This window comes from Dermacentor andersoni, chromosome 2 (genome assembly GCF_023375885.2).
Source record: "Dermacentor andersoni chromosome 2, qqDerAnde1_hic_scaffold, whole genome shotgun sequence".
In the NCBI taxonomy this organism is placed as follows: domain Eukaryota; kingdom Metazoa; phylum Arthropoda; class Arachnida; order Ixodida; family Ixodidae; genus Dermacentor; species Dermacentor andersoni.
This window is the reverse complement of record NC_092815.1, coordinates 97,081,873-97,102,214: the sequence shown is the minus strand read 5'-3', so window position 1 is coordinate 97,102,214 and position 20,342 is coordinate 97,081,873. Positions and strand designations below refer to the sequence as shown.

At 46.4% G+C, this 20,342-nt stretch overlaps 1 protein-coding gene and 1 long non-coding RNA gene across 3 annotated transcripts in view; one reads left to right on the top strand and one right to left on the bottom strand.

Moving 5' to 3' along the window:
- The window catches only part of LOC126541593 (calcitonin gene-related peptide type 1 receptor-like), a 360,166-nt gene that overhangs the window by 115,398 nt on the left and 224,426 nt on the right, over nucleotides 1-20,342 (bottom strand). The window lies entirely within an intron of this gene.
- The window catches only part of LOC129387600 (uncharacterized), a 47,166-nt gene continuing 43,146 nt past the window's right edge, over nucleotides 16,323-20,342 (top strand). The window contains exons 1-2 of the long non-coding RNA XR_008614756.1: nucleotides 16,323-16,479; nucleotides 17,729-17,844. This is a non-coding gene — a long non-coding RNA (uncharacterized lncRNA). The remainder of the gene's footprint in view (nucleotides 16,480-17,728; nucleotides 17,845-20,342) is intronic.

The following is a 20,342-nucleotide window of genomic DNA, read 5'->3' as shown; positions in this document are numbered from 1 at the left end:
TTCGTTTGTTGGCTTCTTATGAAAGGATTAATTGAAATCGGGCCCCTCGGTTAACCCCCTTCCTTCTCCGCTCATGGTGCAATGAGTAATTTTCAAAACAGAACTTTTATATTCTCTGTTAACACGCAGTCAGGATAGTTGTCGGAGTTTCTGTAATATACTTACAAACTTTAGTAGCGAAGTGAATGCTGTGGGTGATGTTGGTGAATAAGAAGTTTTATAGGCTCCGGTAAAGAGTGAGAGTTTTCTTACACTGAAGAAAACTAGCCGGAGGGGCACCACTTAATTTGCATTGAATCGTAAGTTCGACTACAAACATGCAATCCACGGGCTAAAATGTCCCTGATTTTGACGCCATGAGACCCAGAACTTTCCGAGAAACGCGAGCTTGCACATCACCGTGTTGAGAAAACGACTCAACCGCATTAGCCGTGTGCGAATGTCACTTCGAGGAGCCTTTCAAAGAACGTATTGGGCAGATTCCGAGAGTGTATTTCCGGCTAATGAGTGACACTGTTCCTTTGATGTTACGACGCTCCAGCTGAAGAAAACTCCCGTAGAAAGAACAAGCAAGACTCCGACGGAACGCCGGTCACCAAAATAATCCTGAAAAGACATTGAGCCAAACTTGAACACGCGATTCAAGCAAGGAGGATGCGTATGAAAATGACTCCTGCTGAACAAGTGAACAATTAGTATTTGTGCACAAGTTAGGCTGTTGTAAAGGCGGTCGACAAAATGATTCTGCGTGGAAGAAGCTTCAAGACGGTTTGCCACGTAGGGCGACAAATATCAACCGCCACAGCTTCGAGTGCAGCGGCTGCAGTTCGCAAGAAAACGACTGCTGCGTGCAATGCAGCCACCAAATCTTTTTTTCCTGTTTCCAGCTCAAGACGTCCGGACTGGTCGCTTGTGAGCAGCACAAACTCAAACTTACGGACAGTGTCATCAAGCTAATCCACTGCTTGCCTGCACTTCCTTGTGACAAGCAAGAACTTGGATCCTGAACGTACTCCTGAAAATAAAAGCAACTTATGCTGCGCTACATGTATTGTAAGCACTGTGATGCAATGCCATGTTTCATTTAAGGCTATAGTTTCCTGTAAAAGTTTGGTGTTGCTTGTTGACGGATGCGACCTATGAAAATTACCCTATGATATTCAGATGTACATACATGACCATCAAGAGCCCAAACTATTATTTTGCATGCTACAAGGCGCTACTCTCATCACAGATCATACGGTTAATTATAGATAATCGAAGAAGGTAAGAAATATTTTTTTTGTTGAGGAAAACAAGTTTATTTCTATTGGCAAGAAAGGTTCTTGATTTATATTGCAAACGTGTACAGCTGGACGGATATTACCATATATCTCACATATCATAGCACCCATAGGGGCAAAGGAAATAAAACCAAGTAGTTCAGTTGTGTGAGTATCAATATTTATTGGATTGCATTTTACATTCCTTCCGACAAAGTTTTTCATTATGCATTTCGTGCTACAAGAATACTTGCGTGAATTATATTCGCATGCAGCACCCACATACTGCACATACTGATTCGTAAAACCGATTTCGGCTCTACCTCTCCCTTTATAAGAACCGATGAAGCGCTATTTCGACCGTACAGAATTTGTGTTGCTCTTTTAGCCTCAATTTTAGCACGTTTACCGAACATAACTGCGTTAAGAGTTCTATATTTTTGCCTCTCAAACCGGCAAATAAACAGCTGACAAACATGGCAAGTACGTTACCTTCGCAAGTGACAGGGTTCGGCTGCATTCAGAAACCTCTAACTGTCTATGGTGTCGCTGCGAAGATGGTTTCTAGTTTATATACAGTGGCAAATACGCCAAATTTGCACTGTAAAACGGCCGCAGCAACACACGCCACGTGCCACTTGTGGGAGGCCGCTGGCCGCTGCGCCATGTTTGTCGTCACGTCCGGTAAAGGGCACACCTACCCATCCAGTTACGGTACCGAGGCGATATGAGTAACGCCGAAAGTGATCGCCTCAGAATATGTCCCCTGTTTGTGCTGATGATTGCCTCTGTTGTCTTCTCATTGTGATTCGTTCATTCCCAAGCTCCCTATTAGGTGACAACCGATTGTACGGCATGCCACCCACTAAAGCGTCACATGAGTGGCGTCCGGGCACAAACAGGCGCATGTTGTCAAGTGTAGGAGATGTTTCACCTTCTGTGCTTACAACCACTAACACGTCCATGGCGCTCTTTGGCCACACTTGGCCCTTGCGCCATTAAACATCATATATTCATTCATTCATTCACTAACACGTTGGTGCGATTATTGTCGGCCGTCTCGTTTTTTTTTTACGTGCCTACCTTTCGCCGCTCTATTCGCTTTTGAACGCCCCCAGCGACCTTGTGGCCCTAGTGCATCGAGGCGCCTTCTTGTCCATTCGGCGTTGCATTGTGAGGGCGTCTTGAGGTTCAATATATACCGAACACTCGCAGATTGCAGCAAAACGCACCACCCGCTTCTTTGGAGTCTCGATCGTACACGGCCTCCATGTTCTGGTCACAATCTTGTTTGTCCAAGGCATTACAGTACGAGCGTTCGCTTTGACGCGATAGCGTTAAGGGTCCCCCGTCGGATAAAATCCGGCGTCGGCATCGCGCGTGCAGCGTCGACCGTCGTTTCGGAAAAAATCTTGCCGAACCATGCAAACCAAATCACGCACACTCTAACACTCAGACCCTCCATGTAGCGCAAAGGATTTACTGAAGTAATTGAATTTGCCAAAGTGAAATACGCCAGAAAAATCGTAGAGTACGACTTACACACAACCTACAGACATGATAGCGTCGGATTGTAATTTGAGTATACGAGAAAACGTAATCCTGTTTCACGAAAACTCAAACACAAACCCATTTCCCAGCATTTCTACCCTTCATAGACCGGCTACGGCGTACCAGATTTGCGCGCGCCGGCGCGCGCACATCTCAAAGGCTATAAAGCGGCACCCACGGTTCCTTGCAACACCCCTAAATGCAGCTCGCCCCTGCCGCATCGCGGACCACGCAAGAGGCCTGTCGAACGAACGTTCTTTTCTCTTTCTTTTTTGTACCGGTAAGTTTAATAGGGCGCCTCTAGGGAAGCTCAGCGGTGTAGCTTACCTTGATGCGGTGTCTCTCCTTAATCGGTAAGCTTTGGAAGACTTGCACTGAAGCTCTGATAATTCTGAGAAGCTCTTTCCTGTTTACGTGGTTAGTTATAACTTCTCCTAAAGAGGATACGGTATGGCTATAGCAGATGAACAAGCAGAACGCACGTGAATAGGCTGGCTGATACGAAAACAAAGAAATATATATTCACTATGAGTCGTATCTCTCTCCGGTAATTTGATTGTCTCAGGCCCCGAATATTTTTGCCTTGTGAGTTTATGTTTTGACTGAGAGATACGCTAACAAACGATACACTGAAAGATAAGTAAAATTAATTCGACAGTCATAATAAATGGACTTCTCTTGAATAGCACATATCATAAACAAATAACAGTGCATTTCGCAACTAGTCCTTTAGCATTACGCCTTGTTCATTGTGCGCGAACGAAAGTTCAACGAAGGCTTATAAAGTTTCGCACCGAGAACTCTGCGAAGTTGTTTCGACACTTTGAAGAAATATCCCTTTTAGTCTGCAAGGATCCATGCTCCTTCTCCAGATCTCTGCTCCTTGCGCCTTTTATGCACCAACTCGCAGACGCCTTAACTTGCTCACATCGTGTACTGGCTCCCTGCGTGATCTCACCCACTTACGCGTAATGTCGACCACGCTTTATTGTGTTCCACAGAGACTTACTTTATAGAACTGTCGTGTGCTGTCAAGTTAAGCTCGTTCTTCTTTACGTAAACACAATATGGAAAGTGCGACAGAAGAAATCCCCCCAGAGAACCTAAATCAGTCATGTGACTCTACCCAGGTCTCTCTCAGGTCTCTCTCTTTATCTCTCTGGCTTTGTCGGTAAAAAGAAAAAAAGGCAGAGAAAACGACCACTACAGTTTACCAGCGCTGTCGCAAATCGTAGTTGATTAGGAAGTGTTGCACATGGAGCCGTGAAATACAAAAGTGCTTATTTGATGAACGCAGAGCAAATCAGTGACGGTGACGGCAACTAGCGCGTTCGGCAGCCGTCTGAGTGAACAATCTAACTCAGGCGATGATTCATTGTGCACGCTACAAGCAGGCCATCTCTACGGCTTGAAAATTTATTATGAGCAACACGTGCGTACCATTAAATGGGGCTGTATTTCTAGACCCAATTTACAAACACTGGTGACGATATGAGAATCTGACACTGTCAGCCCGCTTCTTCAGAGAGCAGGAGTAATACTGACACTGGCAGCTCAAAACGCGCATGCGATATACATGTCTAGGAGATGCCTAGACGGAACGATTGCCGGACAAGCATGAGCAGGCAAGCACCGCCTGCTACAACACCCCCCACTGTTACCGCCATGCTGAAAATGCCAAAATGACAACCATTCTACTCTGTGAAGATCCAATGGCAGCGAAAGCTGACGACAGTCAAGGCTCTCAAACGAAAAGCAAGGTGCTTTCTCTGCCATTCCATCTTCACAGAGTGGAATGGTCGTCATTTTCTTGCATTGCGAGTCTGGCGCCGTTGCTCCTTCGGAGGTGCCCGGGCTCGCGATTGTGGTTATCGTTCACCATCGCGGGAACGTTCTTCGTCCGTGGTTGTTTCCCGGCGGCACCGTTTACATTCTCGTTGCTGTTCCCTCTGGAGCCCTTCGTACGCATGTTGTTCTTCAGGTGGACGAACTATACGTGTCCGCCGCATCGATAACGCAGTGGTTTTTAGCGCCGATACCTTTCCTCCTTATATATTGCGATAATATCGACATCACGCTATTGTTTACGGCGAGCGTTCTAATCTGTTCCGCATTTTGGCATCTGCACCGCCGCATTGCACCCGTATGGGTTTGTTAGACATCGCTAAGTCCGTTTCTGTTGCCGGACGCCGCAAAACTACGGAAGGTTAGTCATATACAGCTTCCCCTGTAAAAGTATGGGGCAAAGTCAAGCACATGTAACATGACGATGCCGCGAGTAACGATATAAATGTGGAGCAGAGCTCTCGAATGCCTAAGAATTATTTATATAAGCATTCTTATAAAGACGCAAATTATGGTGTTTTAGTTTGCAATTTCATCTGCAGTTCTATCTTTCTTCTCATTTTCAGCCCGCTTTCCTCCTTTCTTAGCGCAGTTTAGCATTCGGGCTCAGCCTGGTTAACCTCCCTGCTTTTTACTCATAACCCCTCCCTCTTCGCAGTCCCTCTCTGCATACATAAATATTTCTATAACATAACCTAATCAGTCAGCGAGTCCAACTGAGAACGTAAGTCGCTCAGAATTGGCTTAAGGTGCTTCGAAATAAGAGCAGGCTATAAAACATAGCAGCATAATATTACGAGTAAAATCTGCAGTGTGTTTTCTGTTTCAGTTTACTCTTTCTCGTAGGATAAGTCTGCGGCAGAAAAAGCGCTATCTTTCGTGTGTGCTGCAGAGAACATTTAATAAAGGAGTAAATAAAAATTCCGACATTCCTTAAGTCGCAACCTTTTGTCGGCAGGTTGGTTCTTCAATGAACGTAGATTGTTACAAGAAAACTGTATATGACTAACCTTCCGCAGCTTTTTCGGCGTCCGGCAACAGAAACGAACTTAGCGATTTCTAACAAAGTGATACGGGTGCAGTGCGGCGGCACAGATGTCAAAATGCGGAATAGATTAGAGCGCTCGCCGTGAGCAATAGCGTGACATCACGGAGGAGGAGGAGGAGAAACTAAAGAGAGAAGGCAGGGACGTTAAGCAGAAACGCGTCTGGTTGGCTACCCTGCTCTGGGGGATGGGAAAGAGGGAATATAAAGATAAGATAGAGAGAGGGAGGGGAGGGGGAGGAAGGCTGCGGTGAGCTCGCGCACGCACGCGGAGTGCCTGAGCGAGTCAAAGGCATTGACATAGGCCGGTCGCCCTCAAGAAAGACAAAAGTGCCTTCATAGCTTTGTGGGGTGGCGAGTGATGGGGACGATCTTCAAGTATCACCTGCATAGACAACGGCCGATCATCCAGTCATTGCAATGCGATAGATAATGTTTGTCTTTCCGACTGAAATCGATGACAATGGCACAATAAATGTTCGATGTTCTCTTCCATGCCGCAGACGTCGCATGCAGCACTGTCGGCCATTCCAATCAAAGTGGTGTACGCCTTCGTGAAGGCCACTTCCAATCATAGCCGGTATATAAGCGATGCCTCACGTTGGTGAAGCCCGGGTGGAGGTCGGAGTTGTAGTGAAGGGTTCAGTTCATAAAACCTGGTGTCCTAGAATATAAGCAGGAGAGGTATCGGCGCTAAAACAGCTGCGTTATCGATTGGGTGGACACGTATAGTTCGTACACCCAAAGTACAACATGCGCACGAGGAACGCCGTAGGGTAACAGTAACGAGAATGTAAACAGCGCCGGCGCGAAACGACCACCGACGAAGAACGTTCCCGCAATTCTGAATGAAAACGACAATCGCGAGCCAGGGCACCTCCGAACGAGCAACGATGCCAGACTCGCAACGCAAAAAATGACAACCCTTCCACTCTGTGAAGATGGAATGGCAGCGAAAGCACTTTTCGTTTGAGAGGTTTGACTGTGGTCAGCTTTCGCTGCCATTCCATGTTCACAGATTGAAATGGTTATCATTTATTTTTAGTTTTTTTTAAGCAACAATATCATACCTCTTTCCTTGTGTGGAAGCAGTGATCAGTCTTGAAAGAAAATAATTATACTATGTATTCCAGCCGCTTTCAATCGGCATCGAAGCATATTAAGATTAGCAGTCACTTCAGCGCCTTCTTCGTGAATAATCGATTTCATTAAGGTCAAACAATGCGTAACCGAAATTTTTATTTAGACATTACTTTGTCTTACTTCGTGGTTTGTGCCCGCAAACCATTACCTAGCTCTCCCTGTCTCTTTCTGTGTACGTGCGCAACCATTTATGACAAGTGGAGTAATTCATCGCGTATAGCAGCCAGAAAAGCCGAGCAGTGGAATGCACTCTACTTCAGACGTGACTGCCGGTCCAAACAGCAAACGCGGCGAGGCAATGTGCGCAAGCCCCACGGTCATTGCGACGACACACCAAGCAGGGTTAGGTTCACTCCGATGAAGAAATCGTAAAGCAATACAACAGCAAAAAAGGGCCTATACACTCTGCCAGTTTTACGGCCTCGCAAACACTTAGTCGTGAGGCCGCTGCACAGAAAAGCACCTCACGCCCCTTTCGCACGTTCGTGATTTTACGGCTCCCCTCAATTCTCGCGCCTGGAGCACACGTCACGTCGAGTTGATCAAGCGCGGGCGAGATTCCTCCGGCGCAATTCTGAACGGTCCGCGGTTTCTTCAATGCAACCGGTGCTTCGGAACGAAATGTCAAGATCATCGTAAAGGAAACCTTGCGAAGACCGACGTCTCGTTGACCTTGCGAAGGAAAAATAAAGAAACAAAATCTGGATCGGAGAGTATTCGACGTGCGCCTTTCTTTCAGTTTCGTTCGATCTCTTTTCGCTCCCTTGCAGTAAGCTCCCCCACCCCCAACCCCTATTTTTTACGACAGCTACTGCTGCGAGGTTAAGCGTAAAATCAGACAAATCTGCGCAACAGCCGTTTGCCTGATTCGCACTAGCCCGCGGCACTTCGATAAGCACAGATGGAGGGCAAACAAGAAAGCTAAAAGGCCCGGATTTATCGAGCAACGGGACGGAGGTTCTCATAGTGATCCGCCGGGCTGTTCACGCAACAGCGGCGACGCGTATGAGGAAAAGAAACGAGAAAGTAACGAGGTTCGGATGCGACCGAAATTATTGCGCGTGGTGTAATTGACATCGTGGATATCGTGTCGTTACGGGAATATCCCGTTTTCATTCTGCTTCTTAGCCCTTCCATGTCCGTTTATTCTTTTGTCGCACGCCGGCATGGCAGTCTGGTCATCTCGAGATGGCGAAATCGTTTTCCTGCTCCAGTCGGTGCGATAATATTACCGGCTGCCGCGTCAAGCACGTCCGGGAAGCGGCGCAAACATGGCTGCGGAAACACGTCACGAGCAGTTGGCAATGGCATTTCATGTGATTCCCTCCATAGGAAGTCTAGATGAGCGAAATCTAATGAACAAGTGTAAAACGGTCAAAAAAGTATACGGAGAAAACAGCAGGATTGGCTTCCTGATCTGTCTGGCATTATCAAGTTAAGAATGTATTGAAACATGCTTTCTCGTGGCCAGAAATAAATCGTGCTGATTTACCTTCGCAATTTAATTAATCGGTTTGAGGCCTTCGCATGACCGCAGCATATAAGTACAGTTAGGTGCCCCGTAAGGGGAGCATCTAATTAGCGTCTTATTTACCCAGCATGGAAGCATAACATATCTGGAGAGTTCGAATCCATCCTTGACGCTGTCTAGATATGAAAGAAACTTTGCACAGAGTTCGTCTTGATGATACCGGCTGAATTATAAGTTAGTGATCATTGATCGACTACGACTTTCTACGCCTACGAGCGTATTTTTTTTTTATTCGTTCTCTAAACAGTGTTTAGCGTTGCTTTAGTCTCCTTTAGTACAGCCATGTGCCGCTCGCTAAATACGGTAAATGTGTGTCGTCCCCAGATATTGGCCATCTGTGTTGGCCTATAAACCTGTTGCAGTGCCCGATTTGGTGCAAGGTCACGGGCACTACTGACTGAATGTGTATTTACCGGTACCATCGTGAGTGTGTACCGGTAGAGAGAGAGAAAAACAACAAAAGGCAGGGGGGTTAGCTGGACGCACGTACGGTCGGCTGCCCTGCACTGGGTAAAGGCGAAGAGAGAGAAGAGAGCGAGCCCTAGTGGTTGGTCTGTGGGCGGCGCGCAAGGTTATATATATATATATATATAATATACTGAAGCTGACGAGTTGCCCTAACATCCGCTGCTTCACCACGCATGAAATGAAAGGAAAGCGGAAGCTTCGTCGTGATGTCCGCATCCGGGTAGTTGCGTCTCAAAACGCACCTTGAAGCAAAACCATTACGCGCGCCCTTCCACCTCCTTTTCGGCGTGCAGTCATTTACACGCCTCCCGACAGCCAAGATATTATTATGGCCATATTACGGAAGCACCGTTGCCGTTGGCAACCGTATGGAACACTTCCCAGTCTTAATAACGACTTGGTCATCACGCAGAAGAAAATGGACCCTGCGACGCGGTGCGATGTCCCGCACAGAATGCGTGGAAATTACATTTCTTGTTGACGCAGCTCAGTACCCTGCTGAACTAAAGCGTTCCAGTGAACCATTTCGGCATTTCAACTCCAACAAACTACGGGTAACCGTTATTGCCGTGACACGAACACGTGACATGAAAACCAATACTCGAACAAACCACCATGGTTCGATAAGTTGAGCGAACGCAAGAGCTTGAACTGCGTAACGGCATTACTTCATATCTCACGTCGTCCGATGCTTTGTTTTGCCGTTCAGCCTCAATAACCTCATTTCCCCTCCTCGTCATAACCCTCACAATGCCGTTTTCAGGAAGTATAGAGAATTTACTGAGTGGTTTCTTTCGGAAAACGGGCGGCCTGTGAAGGAGGGTAACTCTTCGCGTTTCCTAGCCGGTGCAGTGGTGGGCGACACTAGGCTGGTGCTCGATTAGGTTGCCGGCAAGAAAGAAAGGGTTTAAGCTGTATACCTCAACTCTCGACGCATAAAAAAGGTTTCACGTCGCCTCTGCATCTTTTGGGCGAGATTAAAAGCTGATATGTTGAAACAGGTGAACTAGCTAGGTGGCACAAAAATTTGCAGAGAGAGAGCGAGAGAGAGTGAGGGAGAGAGAGAGAGAGATAGAGAGAGAGAGGCAAAGGAAAGACAGGGAGTATCACGAGAGATTATCTCCGGTTGGCTACCCTCTACTAGGGGAAGGGCAAGGGGATGCGATAAGTGAGAGAGCGAAGGATTAAGAGAAAAAAAGACCACACACACACGCACGTACACACAAACTGTTTCTGTGGGCACTGTCAGGCAGCCCGCAAAGTCATTCCTAGTGTTATGCAGTGTCACCGTACAGTAACCTACATTCTCTAGGCAGATGTAATGAGAATTCTATCATGTTCTCAATAGCCTGCGCGCCGGACAGGTATATATGCCACTAACGTGAGTAACCTTTGTTTTCTTTTTTAGTGCTGCTCGTATTCTGCTTGTTTACACAAATAACATTACTCAAATGTTTTTTTACTAATACGACAAGCCGCTAATGTTTGTAGGTGGCCAGTACATGCGGGCCGTTTTATTGTGAGCGGTGGTAATGTCCTGTTGCGGCTGGCCAGAAGAACAGTATGTCATCGTCTTGGCCCAGCCAGTGGGAAGGTTCTTCTAGCTCGTTCCCTGCCGACCATCGTCTTTGCTGGCGGCCGCTTGTGACGGCGCTACAGTAGCGCTATCTCCACCCCACCGCTCTCCTCCCGCAGCACGCAGCTCAATAACGTAAGGGGGGAAATGGCGCAAGTAGTGCCAAACATAAGAGGCAAGCAATCGGGCGAATAAGGCCCCACAAGTGCACAAGATCAACTGATTGGAGCGAACAGAAAGTAGATGTGACTATTTACAATGTGTGACACGAGGCATTACAAAAACATATGTAAATTACTTACAGCAAATTTATTTATGTAGTCTAGATCGCATTGAGTAGAGGGCCCACGGCACGCGAAATGCTTCAGGTGGGCGGTATTGGCTATTGCGAGCGCGCCGAGATCGTTGTCGCGGTATGGGCTGTCCACGAGAGGCGAATGGTTCATGTGTCGGCACACCCACGTGACAGTGCAGGTGGAACTGCGTTGCAGTGAGCGTGTGAGAAGCTATGCACTTCTCGCCTGCGCAGCCTCGCTGCGTGTCTCCGGAGCGTCCTCTGCGGACATCGTCGGTAGACCGAACTGCAGCGTTGACGATGTTTGTGCCGCATTGTTGACAGCGACAGGGATGCGCGATCTAAGGGCTGGGTGCAGTGGCGTTGGCGCCGGAGAGTCCTCTGAGATGCTGGGTGAGGGTGGAGAGCGAGCGGTGAAGTCGCTAACGTTGTGATCAAACTCGTGTGCGATTCTTGTGGTCACCTAGTACCTCTTGGTACCACAGGAGGCCTACTCGGCAGTGCGGGTCGAGCTGACTCTGCGTGGTCGCTGAACCTCCGTCAGTCGCTGGCGCATGGAAGCGCGTGTACGAAACGCCAGGCAGGTATTCGTGAGCTGGAGTTGGCAAAGCAGGCGCGAACTCGCACGACGCGATGCAACCATGATGGTGCTCAGACAAGCAGTTGCGGTTCATCTGAACCACTCTCCCGAACCGAAGATTTAAGGGGCGTCGACAGCATGATTTGAGGTGACACATCGTGTGGCTTTTCGCTTTGATGGTAGCGGAGTAGTTACCTCGACGAAAGCACCAGGTGTCGGGGGGCTGCGTCGAGAGTTCAGAAGGCCGAGGAACGTGCTGACCAACTTACCAACTGGTCAGCACGTTCCTCTACAGGTTGTCATATCTGCTTGTGTTTTGCAATGTCCAGGGACCGGCGGCAAAGGACGTCAGTTGGGAGGATGTACAACATAACCTCGTACTTGAAGGTTTAGATTGTGATGAGGCTCTGAGCCACGGCAGGATCCAGCGTGACAAACCCATCGCAGACATGCTGAGGCTGGAACCAGGCAAGCGACGGGTTGAACTCTGGGCTTGGCCAGCCTGTGGGTCACGAGTTTGTAGGGAGCCGGTAGATGTGAGCCATCATTTTTTATTGCCGTCAACGATTAACAGTGTCAGCTCGCCCCCGCAATAGCATAACCTTATCCTTTTCCAGTCAGTGGGAACGTTCTTCTATTTCTCGGCCAGCCGATCACCGTCTTTGTTCTATGGCATATATCGCAAGTCGCCGCTTGAGGTGCCCACAGAAACAGTTCGTGTATACGTGCGTGTGTGTGTTTAGGTTCTTTTTATATCCTTCTCTCTCTCACCTATCGCATCCCCTTGCCCCTCCCCCAGTACAGGGTAGCCAACGGGAGATAATCTCTGGTTAACATCCCTGTCATTCCTTTGCCTTTCTCTCTTTCTCTCTCTCTCGAGGCGCCGCTACGTGCTTTTATTTCCAAATTCTGCTGCAATGCAAAAGGAGCCATCTTGTAAAGCGCCGAATTAATGAGCAAAGGCACTTTGATGCTGATATTACCGCAATGCGGTTCAGCCTATTCTTAGAGCACGGAAAACCCGGACAAGAACATCACGAAAGTCTGAACCGAAATTGGACATAAAGGACCGAAAAATCGCGAAACGTTCCGGGACAGAGCATGGAACGCCAAAACATGTTGAAGTTTCTTTATTGGCATCAAAATTTTTATCATGCTCTTCCCACCAAAACACATGCTGTTTATTCTTTGTCATTGCAATAAATTCGCAAGGACATCTCAAGTGGCTGCTCATTCAGTCTGTTTCTTTTTCCATTAGGATGTTCTTAATGTCGGCTGTAGAACAAGAGCTCCTACTTACAGAGATAAAATCTAAAAACAGGAGAGCTCGTTTCACCAGCAAGTCGTGATCGCGATTTGCTGTTCTTAGCGAGCGCGCCCCGATCTATGTCAGGTTTCCTCCCAATTTTTTTTTTATTAACAGGACCATCCACCTGTTCTGGTTTGAAGCTGCGCCTCTACGCCAAGCCGTGTTGTTTCGAACGTCGCAGTTGAAGTAGGTGTAGATGCATTCCTAACAATGGTTCTCGAAGCAGCGGAAGTGTCGGCGCACATGTAAAGGGCATACTGACTTCTTAGGGGAAGGAAAGAAGTCTAACTATTTCAAACAACTGCTGCTTTTGTTTTTCGTATGGGCTCAGTGTATGGAAAATTGCGGCATTTGATGAGCGGCACCATCGATAACCATGGAATAGCATCACACTCTCTTATAGCACAGCTGCATGCAGCCAACGCTACTTTATCCAAAAGACAAAACATTGTTTCGAGATGCAATAGATGGATTTATTTATGGCAAACCTGTGAGGCGTTGAAGGGGGGTGCCTGCAATGAAACTGAAGATATGTAGTTGCCTTTCAGTTTAATGCTCCTTTCACACTGGCACACGCAAGCTGCTTTTCATAAACCATAAATCCATTTCATAATCATAAGGTCATGACTGGATTCGGGACTACCCTACTAACCCTACCCAATTCGTGGAAGTGAACGGACAGATTTCCCAGACAGCGACGTAATATCGGGAGTACGCCAAGGAAGCGTTCTGGTTTTCCATTTATTTATAATTTTCTTAATGACCTACCAGCAAAAATAACAGGAAACATTAGGTTATTTGCAGACGACTGCATTCTCTCTCTATAGTAACCCTATAACTCCTATAGAACTCCTAGAACTCCTATAGTGACCCCATAACCTTACTAACGACTTTAAAGCCGTGTCTAACTGGTGTACCAACTGGCAGATGTCCATCAATACTAAAAATTCTGCTGTTCACTCAATCACTAGAAAAAATGTAACTCGAGCTTTATGTATACCGTTAATGACATGTCAGTGATACGAGTTCATGAACACAAGTAACTCGGCTTAACATGACTTGAGGTGGAGCTCCCATATAAACAACGTTACAGCCACTGCAATGAAATGCATTTTATTTCTTGGAAGACACTTCCGACTAGCACGCCGTGATACAAAACTTCTGGCTTACAAAACTTTCGTCAGGTCAATCTTTGAGTACGCAGATGTTATCTGGTTCCCGTATACTAAGCAACTAATGAAAAACACTAGAAGGTGTACAAAGGAAAACACTACGGTATATATGCTTTGATCATAGACTAACAAACTCGTCCAGCGAACTACTTAACAAAGCCGGAATCTTAACAGTACAAAACCGAGCAGTACTAGGCCATTCTAAGCTTATATACCAGCTCCTACAGAACAAGCTTAATATTGATACCTCTATGTTCATTTCCAGAACAGAAACACGGCTAACACGACATAAACACACACAAACACTCAATGAGTATGCTTTTCGTACCGACTGTTTAAAAATTTGCTCTTTTCTTTAGCGATAAGAGAGTTTAACATTCCGAGTGGATCCCTTAGTAACAGCTAAGGCCATTTGTACTTGTCCTTCCTGTTGTAATCCCATGAGGGATTGACAGTATCTAAAATAAATACTCCGTTATCTTTATTTCGAGAGTGGTGCACTCGGAGTCACACGGTCGCCCTTCCGCTAAGGGAGGTTAACGGAGCTTTGGGTCAAGAGAGATCAGTGATTTCTCTCGACGGCTTAAAGGAGTACTCTCGTGCCCATACTGTTTATTGTATAATTGAAAATTTAATGATTGTTTGCATTAAAATAAATATTACGCGCGTTTACAACAGCCTTATTGAATTAAATAAAAGTTCGAGCACAATTCAGCAACAGTTATGCTTGCTGCTCCACAATACTCTCGACCTAGGCCGCTTGGCGCCATGTTTTGTCTCGTCTTTCAGGGCATTTACGTTAACCCGACAGAAGGGGGTCGAGTCGGCTTGTCGAGGCTGGAATATGTCTGTCGAGTTCGTGTAATCGCTTGCCGCTTGGACTGAAGAAGTGTCGAGTAGGGCTCAGTCAGCCCGACTGCATGTGGTAGGCTGACCCAGCCCTACCCGTTTGCAGTGTGCGTGTAAACGCGGACCAGTCGGGCGCGCCAGCGCCGTGACTTGCGCGGGACCAATGTTACGTCGCGATTTAGGCACCGGCAGCGGGAATAGTGTCAGGTCAAGGCCAGGACAAGCTCTGCGCCGTGCAACCCCGTCGTAGTGATAAGACCCACGAAGGTCGCAGCGGGAACCGGAAGCTCAGTTCGAACGCGTTGGGTCTGTCAGCTCGACGCTGTGTGCCGTCATTGTCCAGACTCATGGCAGACGAGTTCATGTAAACGTGGTCACCATAAGTAATCGAATTTAATTGGGTCGAATTTTATTCCTCTTTCATTCAAACGAGGCTAAGCTGAGACTAAAGGCACAAAGCCTGACAAAGGTCTCAGTAAGCGACAAGTTAGAGAGCAGATCATACAGATATGCACAATTTTAGAAGGTACAACAGACTTGAGTGTTGCGAAAAAATATAGCAACAATGTCTATCGTCATCGTATTCAAATACCATCAAATTAATGATGTGATGTTCATCACGGCTAAATACAAATATACATGTCGGATTCTAATGATGTTCTTAAATTTCAGAAATAATTTTTTTTTGTAAATATACACGTTATCAAATCTGTAGAGCGTTATGAATCAACAGCATGCGCAAAAAAATCCCAAATCCTAACTGGTTAGAATAATAAAAAATAAAATGAAAAACAAAGGAAATGGGAAAACCGGACATTGATGCATACGAATATATGTGCATGAATACAAAAAATAAATATATTACATGAAATGATATCACGTCGACCCTTAAAAAATTATGGCAGAAACATTGTTCATTTGATAAGCTCATTTATTAAATTTTAAACTATATGTCTTCCCTATATAACCATTCTCTTATTTCTTTTTAAATGTCCTTAAAGAAGTATTAAAGGATACATATTTACTGTATCTGTTCATTTTTTTTTGTGGACTGATATACAAATGTATGTTTCCCGCAATTGGCAATTGTTCTTGGTGTGTGTTGTGTGCTGTGTCGCAAGAAGTATCTGGAAAGGTTGCGTTCAATACATTGTGCGCTAGGGCTTCTCTTTTGGATTTCTAGAACAAGTCGCATATATCCTGTCCGCACCGAGTATGTATATTTTTGGAATAATGGCGTTGTTGTTAGTTGTGAAACAGAGCCATATTAATTTGCATATAGGCAAATAACTCTTTTTTGTAAGGTTATCAATTTCCTGTAGTATGTTCTGGTGGTTGTATACGTACCTCATACAAATATTCAGTAGCAGTCTTGAAGAAATAAGTGCATTATTCAACAAATTCAACAAGAGTGTACACTCAGAGAAAAGTAGCAACCGGAAAAACGTCACGCTAGTATTAATGCCATCCGTTAGCTGCCGTAAGCAACGGAAAAAGATAATGTGAAATGAAGGTAACAGGCTTTGTTTCATTAATGTTTTTATTGTTTCCCGCTAAAACTAAAAAAGTATTGCGTATAATTGAACTTTTACTTGGAGTCTTGTTTTTCTTACGCCACCTAGCAACAAGATAATGGCACGCCAGGCGCTCATGATGCAAGCGTCATGTGTCAGACACGACATCGAAGCAAGCGAGACCGGCTGTGAATGTGAAGTTCGCCTGTTCGGCGACCTGCCTCTTTTTATCTCTTCCTTTCTTTTGCGGAGGCAACTTGGCTAGTTGAGCGCCCGGCCTATTCTTCCGTTTCTTCTGCATTTCTACACGGCACCAGTACACTATCGGACTAGCGCAAGGTGAGAATATTTGTTTCACAGTCGGCGCCGCATTGCAAACAACTTAGGCTTTTACGGCACGAAACCGAGACTGACGCAGTTAGCGAAAAACAGCTCGGCCCTCTTGGCGCAGGTAATTTGAATTAATGACTCGTACTGGGAGACGTTTGTGACGGTTTCTATGGGCCCCAACATAGTTTTAACTTATTTCAGTAGTTCTTGGGCAGGCTCGCCGTACCCGGCTTTCTGACGCAGTTAGCGAAAAGCAGCTCGGCCGTGTGACGCAGTTAGTTTCGCATGAACTGAACCTTACTGGGACAAGTTCGTGATGCTCTCTCTGACTCCCAACATTATTGTAATCAATTGCACTACTTTTCGGGATATTTCTGAGGCACGCTCGCCACTGCCGGCTTGGTGACGCAGCTAGTAAAAAGCAGCTTGAGCATGCTGACAAAGTTAGCCGGACGCGTATACTGAATCTTAGGGGGACAAGATTGCGACGATTTTTATGGCACCGCAACATATGTCTTCTTTAAGTGCTCACCCGCTGTGGTTGCTTAGTGGCTATTGTGTTGGGCTGCAAAGCACGAGGTCGGGCAATCGAATCCTGGCCGCGAGATGCGCTTCCGTTTCGTCTGCTCGTTCCCGCGTCGTGCAGTAGCGCACGCAGACGCCGAAACTATGCTAATTTCTACCGTGTTCCAGTGTGCGATCATGTTCTGTGATGCGCTTGCGCCTGCCTCAGTGTTCATGTAGTTCGTGTAGCACTGACTTACACCGTTAACCAGGTGTTCTCGTGCACAGCGCTCATATTCGTGCGCTGGGCTAAACGAGACAAACGCAACAGCTCGCGTGAGGAGCCGTTAGCGAACGTGCACCGCGCTAAAAAAAAATTGAGAAATAAAGGAACAAGGCGGAGCCAATCACGTATGCGTTACGCGATTGCTGGCTCCGGTATGGCATAACGCAGGGAAGGAACTTCGCTTGCTGAGGCTTTACTCGCGGCCAACTTTCCGTGGCTATGAAGAGGAAACTACGGGCGTGTGGCTGCTGCACATGTGTTACCGCGCCAAGTAGTCTGCCAGCGTTTGACAGTGCTTTTAGTTGCTCAGAGCGAACGCTGAATCGGCGCAGCTTCCACGTGCGACGGTTTCACGTTTGTTCAGACACGGAAGTTAAAGGCAGCAAGATAAGTAATCTTGTACATTCGTCGTGTGTTTTGTCGTATTTAACGGTTGCTAATAGGGTGTTTATGTTTTCTCTTCCCCAGCTTTAACGTGGATGAAAACACGGGACTATTTTCAGCAGGGCTCTCACTTGTGCGTGCTTTGCCTCCGTAGCTCTCCCTCCATGGCCACAGAAAGCTATCAGCGAGTATAGACGGAGGTAAGTGGAAAGGGCGTTATGTTGGTGGTGACGCCCGCCTCCTGAAATTATGGGTTCATGACACTGGAATATTTATATCTCGGCTACTAACGAAGCAATTTGAACAATTATTGCGGTAGAACGGTCCCTAGAGGGCACGTAAGAACATCCAGCGTATAACGCAAATTTGCTATGTGACCTAGTGAGGTGTCCTTTAGCGTTGCCGCGTTAAAAGAAAAACTCACGAGATCGCCGTGCACCAAATGTTGCGCTTTGAGTACAGTTTGCAGCAGCTCGGGTCACAGAAAGCGGAGCCAACTCACCCCGCCGCAAACAAAAAGACATATAAGTACAGGGTGGCTAACGTAGCTGGCAGCACTGCTATGTTTGGCGAGCGCACTTTGATCTTAAACGAATTGTATGTTTTTCGCATCAAATATATTGAATAATGTATGTTTCATGGAAGGAGCGTTAACTATAATAGCTACGAGCGTAATAAGAAATTACATATTTGTACTTCTACAAGAACGCGCATCTCGTGGTTTCTTTTAATAACTGGTTATTGGTCTTGTGACACGACCACAAGTTACTTGAGGTTGAACTCCCTCAGGATGTCTCGCCCTCCCTTATTCTAAAGTGGTTCGCGCGAGCCTGTGTGACACGGGTATAAAAGGTGTCGTGAAACTGGACGAATACCCATCGTGAACCAACGCGGCAAGCGACACGTGATACGCGATGCGCATTAAAATAAAGGGGGCACGTTCACCCAGTTCGTGAAAACATGAAATTAAATACAGTTCACAGCGCAAGTAATTCGCTCTCCATGGGCGTATCGGCAAAGGAAACCACTGATGCTCCCTGCCAGGGGTAAAAATACTAGCTGCAGTTGAATAGCAAAGTGAGTACAAGCAAGCTCGTCTATTACATTACCGGAAGGATTAACGTAAGTCTGCACAAGCAGGACAATCTGCACGCTTCCTGGACATCCAACGCAAATGTTTGCGGCGCTATCCAGGCACCATTCTATAAATCCAACATAAATTCAGGACAACAACGTTGCTGAAAATCCGGTGCAAGAAGTTTGGCAGATGAATGTACGTAGCTGACAATAACGCCAGGAACTCTTTAGAAACAACGCCATGTCGCTGAAATCCCAACTGTACCTGCTATTATTAAACTAGAGTAACGACCATATTTCAACAGCATCTGACGATGGCGGCGCTTTAGCGCTTTCTGAAAGTATTGCACGAGTGTCAGAAGCGTTCCTATACCTACCGTGTCCTCTTCAGGCTTTGTAGACGCGCCCTGCTTGCGTTCATACTGCAGCCCACGTGGTACAAGCAAAAACGAAAGGTAATTGTTGAGCCCCATGGTACATCAATATAAGCGTCTGGCTCTCCCACTAAATGCGACGCGCACAACCGTGTTTATTTTCTTTGTATGAAACGTATATTCTCGTAGAATGTTCATGTTCACGCGTTACATCGTTCCCCAGCTACGCTAATATTTACGAATCCGAAATTAGGTGGACGCATACTGCTCGATGATGACTCAGCGATATAACGAGGACGAAGGCGATGCATGATGCTTGCCGAGGCAAGAAGAGTGAGGAGAGGTGCATGCACAGAGATACGTACGACAAGTACGTAAATTCATCTGCAAGGATTCTACAACCCTTGTGTCACAGTGGCACCTAGCAATTTTGAAGCATTGGCCAAGATATGGCACCCGCCCATTGACACATACCCAATGTCACATGCCCAATCGGCCACGAATGGGTAGCTGAAATGTAAAATATATATACACAGCAAGAAAACAGCTCAATATCGTGCGCTATTCTATTTATATGTATGTGGGCTTTAGAGATACCTATAAGGAAAAATTACATGCACAGGTTCTAACTCGGATATTATAGCTTTATTACGCAGGACAACGCTGTTCTCACTGGCGCTACCTTGTCGGCCGAAATTCCGTTCTGGATAAGCCCAGGCATTCAGTGGCATACGTCAAGCTGTCCTAAAATAGGGTAAGCCTAATAAAATAATTTTACAAATGTAGAAAAAGCCACCGAATATCATGCTTTCTTTTTTCTTTAAATTAAGAAATCCCTCTGAGACAACAATATTATGTACAGGTTTTATTCCTGATTCCAGTTTTTGTTATGTAGGGCGGCACAGTTTGGGAGTGGATTCCACTTTGATGCCACTGCGAGCCGCTTTGATGCCTCCTATTAAGCAAGATACGCCGACCGACGCTAATACGTGGGGAGGTAGGCAAAGACAGACTCGCTTCAAAACAGTAAAACGAAGGGTGGGCGTACTCGACAAATTCACAACCTGTACTTTGTGCTACAATATACTAAAAGCGTTCAGCAATTCTGCCAGGACATAAGAAACGGCTATTGCCCGCGGGGCATAATGTGCGCTACAATAAGTGATTTCAACACTGGGTGCATTGCTATGCGAAGTCACGTAGCAGATGGTCGCAACACCCCGTTACTCTTCGATCTTCACGCTCTT